Source organism: Sinocyclocheilus rhinocerous, unplaced genomic scaffold (assembly GCF_001515625.1).
Source record: "Sinocyclocheilus rhinocerous isolate Xijiao unplaced genomic scaffold, SAMN03320098_v1.1 scaffold3494, whole genome shotgun sequence".
Taxonomy (NCBI): Eukaryota; Metazoa; Chordata; class Actinopteri; order Cypriniformes; family Cyprinidae; genus Sinocyclocheilus; species Sinocyclocheilus rhinocerous.
Genome location: NW_015648590.1, coordinates 37888 through 42409, shown reverse-complemented (window position 1 = coordinate 42409; position 4522 = coordinate 37888). Strand labels below are relative to the sequence as shown.

The 4522-nt window shown below is 33.8% G+C and overlaps 1 long non-coding RNA gene across 1 annotated transcript; it reads left to right on the top strand.

Moving 5' to 3' along the window:
• Nucleotides 1–1014: 1014 nt before the first annotated feature.
• On the top strand, nt 1015–1813 carry LOC107709928 (uncharacterized). Its single transcript, XR_001636539.1, has 2 exons — nt 1015–1073; nt 1713–1813. It is a non-coding gene; the product is annotated as an uncharacterized LOC107709928 (long non-coding RNA).
• Nucleotides 1814–4522: the final 2709 nt, after the last annotated feature.

Sequence of the window (4522 nt, the reverse complement as noted above, 5' to 3'; positions counted from 1 at the left end):
GCTCTTTCATGGCTTGTCTGCTCAGTCAATGAACTCTGAAAGACATGAAATAAATTGATTTGTATGCAGGGGGGTTCAACCAAAGCATAATGGGAAATATAATGGTGGCGTGCTTTATGTTTTTCCCTCATTGCTGGAGGTTAAAGATTACCTGACATTTCTTTTTGAGGGTTTCTTTATTTGGCAAGTGTCTCAGCTGTGCTGGCGGACACATATTCAAGCACACAATGTCTCAGCAGTAGTTGTAGGCCTCGGTGGTTTGTCTGGGCCAAACAACAAAGGTGCCTAAATAAGCAGTTGCAAAAAACAACAAGCAATCTCAAAATGACATTTGTGTCAAGAGTCTCTCAGGTGAGCGGAGACAAGTGAAGTTTAAACAGCCCACTTCACCCAGAGTGCTGATTTTACTGGCAGTGAATGTACATGGAAATGTGAGTGATACCAGTGATATAAATGAATGTTTCATGCCCCTTGACACAGGCAAGTTTTTCAAGCTCTATGTTTGGCAGTGAATAGCTATGGGGGTACAGCTTCATGAATGGATGGATTGATACTAGTAACATTTAACAACATTGCAGTTTGGTTGCAGATTGGATACATCACAGTATAAGATTTTAAAAATGTACTGGAATCAAATCTTTTTTATACGCAAAGCTTACCAACAGATTTGCTTTACTGGCAAAATCTGTGCCAGTATATTACTTTTTCTTTAATTTTTTAAAATATATTTATATATTTGCATATTTATCTTATACTTACCATATTGTGTTGTGTTATGCTGGCATTAAATTACAACAAACTAGTTAACTGCTTAAATGGGGTTCGATGGGGAATATCGAATATTCTGAGAAAGTGACAGAGAATTCAACATATTTCTCTCCTTTATCTGCTGGGATCCATCTTTCTGCGTTTTCTTCAGTTTTTCATTCACTGCTGTTTGTAACACGCACTGAGTAGCGCTTGGTTCACAATTACTAAGTTACTATGTGACCACAACTTTGGTACAGTGGTAACTACGTGGGATTGCTTGGACCAGAAATCAGAAGACAAGTGTCGACTCACTAGAGCAAAAGGTAAGCAAAAAGTGTAAGAGTATTACCTATTTCAAGGGTCAGTCAATTAATAACACAGTTCAAAGGAATAGTCAGTTACTGGAAAAATAGTATATTGTTGATTGATTGATTATCCTTTCACTTGGATTACTGCCCTTTTGAAATTGCAATTAGATAAAAAATAACCAAAACACAATTACAATAACAGATAAATTGAATAGTAAAACCCAAAAGTAACAAAAGGATATCAAAATTTAAAGAAAAGGAAAAAAAAATAAGTTCAGATTCAGTTTCCAAATTACAAATAAGTTTCTGGAATTAAATTTCAAATACTCAAAATCAGTGTCTCAGTTTCAAAATTAGATTTTTATATTCAAGATGAAATTCTCATTTTCAAGTGTCAGTTTTGAATTCAAAGTCTCAATGTCCAGTTAAGTTTCAGATGCAAAGTCAAAAGTCTCAATGTCCAGTTCAGTTTTTTTTTAAAAAGTAAAGAAATATAGCAATGTTCATCAAAAGTGGAAAAATTCAGTCCACGAAGAAAAGAAAAAAATTGTTTGATCCAGAGAAAATCCAGGCAGCAAAACTTGGAAAAACTCTAAACAAATATAGTTTGGTCCTACCAGATCAACAAATTTCACTCTTTTTCTCTGTTTACAGGCACGAAATGATGGGATGGCTGGCCAGTCCAAACCGGAATACGAGTATTCAGCAGGGACAGGATTCAGGATCACAATTCTCAACAAAGACAAAAAAATATATATATAAAAAAAAAAAACCCGGCCTTGACAAAAACAAAGCCAAAAACAATCATCAGTAACTTGTTCGAATAAACCATTTCAAATGACTAAAGCGTCTGCTGCAATTATTTGCATATTCGCAACACATACATGCTAATCGCCATGTGCTCAATTACAATACTAGAGTCTATGCACAGTGTTAGCAAAACTAGCACCACATGAAACACATTTCACTTAGAGAAATTATCACATCTTCACAAATAAAACACCCTTCAACAACTTGAACATAATTATATACACTAACAGATCGTATTGGAGCAAAAATTAAGCATTTTCAACACATTTTTACATTACTAACTCACATTCCTGGTTAACTTTACAATATCTAATAACAGTATTCACATTTATTTTAATTAAATCCACTTCTTATAACGAAATTTGTACTCACCAAGGAGAAATGTATCAGAAAAATAAATCAAGTATTCCTCCGAAGAAATACTGATTAGGCTCCATTTCATCAGCTTCTTGTTGCGTCTCTTTCAGTGCTGTTTCTTGTCGTCTTTCTCAAAGCGTGAGCTTTTAAGAGTCAATATCTCACTAATCTGGGTCTTCATTTGTTAATAATCTATTGCTGGATTATTAAACTGTATTTTCATTGAATTCGCGCTACTGAGTCTTCTCTCTTTCAAGTTCGCTCTCGTTCTGTCTGCTCGTGCGCTCAGTGTTGCCAACTAATTTTCAGGGGAAGTTGCTAAAGGAAGGTTGATTTGTTGCTAAAAGTTGCTAAATGACGCGATGTCATTGCGCGGTGACGTCATTGCGTAATCACGATGCAAAATTGCGTCACTGCATCAAATCTCAGCAACATTTTTTTTTTTTTATATGTTAATTTAGATGTGTTTATAAAATAATATAAATGCATAATATAATATTAAAATATAAATAATTTTAAATACAACATTTAATTATTTAACACGTTCACATTTTTTAACAATTACAATTTAAGTTTATTTTTATTAGCTAGTAAATTAGTAAAACTACTCATTCTGAACAGTTATAGTTTTAAGCAGTGTATTAGTAGTTCGTATGCTACACTCTAAGAAAAGTCTGTAAAAATAGGGCAAAATCTATTAATATGAAGGAATTTTCCGTAATTATTATTCACACATTAACTGCAAATAGCAATAACTTAATTCACGTGATGTTGTGTACTGCTAGGCATCTTTGGTTTCCTCTTTTTGTGTAATTTAGATGGAAAATGTGTGCCTTTTTTATCGTTTGAGTCACTTATCAAAAGTTGCTAAATGTTGCCAAATAAATTTTAAAAAATAGCTAAATTTGTTGCTAGGTGCTTTTGGAAGAAAAAGTTGCTAGGGTAGTCTGAAAAGTTGCTAAATCTTGCAACAAAATTGCTAAGTTGGCAACACTGCGTGCGCTACCACCCAAAAGGGGCGGAGCTAACCTTTCACCTCCCCAATTAAGAATCATTCAGGAACTTTTTTTTCCCTTTTTACTTGTAGAGTGATCTTTCTACATATTTATCTTTCCTTTCTAAATATTATAGCAATAATAATTAGATAAAACTTCAATTAAATATTAGTGACCTAGATTAATGATCTGGGTTACATGTTGAAAATGGAAATACAAAAAATAAATTTGCTATGATCTTCCATTTACCTGTATTGAAGTTTAGCCTATAGTTTCCTTCCTTGTTCCAACCGCAGAAATGTGAAAAGAATCTATGTGATATTTCAGTTTTTCTTTTTTGATAAATCTGCAAAAATGTCAACAATTCTGTGTTTTTCTGTCAATATGGGGTACTGTGTGTACATTAATGAGGAAAAAAAATTAACTTAAATGATTTTAGCAAATGGCTGCAATATAACAAAGAGTGAAAAATTTAAGGGGGTCTGAATACTTTCCGTACCCACTGTATATTGATTATTCATATTATTTTAAAGGTTTTGAATAGAAAGACTTCATCTTTGGACACAAAACATAAAATGACACACAAGGCATAATTAGACATTTAAAAAGAAGGCCTTTGAGTTAATGCTTGAGGTAAGATACTGTATGTCAACAAAAGAGCACTGGTCATTCTGATTATTTAGATTTACTCAAACCATGTAGCCTGTGGCAATTTTGATTCATAATGCAGAATTTTTATAAAGAAATATACAAAGACAACCGTGCAGACATCTCTTTCTCTCACTAATACTGTTTTATGATATCGGTAACACTTTTATGGATCAAAGCAAAAACATTTTGACAATGGCATACTGTATGTAGTATTAAGTTAGATGTGTTAATGATGTTCCGTAAACGTCACAAGGGCGATGTGGTAATGTCATAACATGTCTGCAATGTGAAAGTATATATACTACATTATGTTTCAGGCATCTGTGGTGTTACGTGAAACCTAATCACAACCTTTTATGGTTTTACTACATAGTTTACGATGGATAAATGGATAGTTAGCAAGCATAAGGTTAGGTCTTGTGGAGCCTGCAGATCAATAGGGTCTGATCATTAAACTCCAGTGGGCCCAGGTGACAAGAGCTGACTGGTGCTAGTGTGCATACTAGGACAGATTCCGTTAGGCAGCTAGTGTCTGTTTGCATGTGTATTGTGAACACTGTTGGGCAATATAACCTGCTGTGTTTTGCTAGTGACATAGTTCCCCAATTGTAAGCCATCTCTGTATGCTCAGGTTAGAAATGTGTTTGTAGT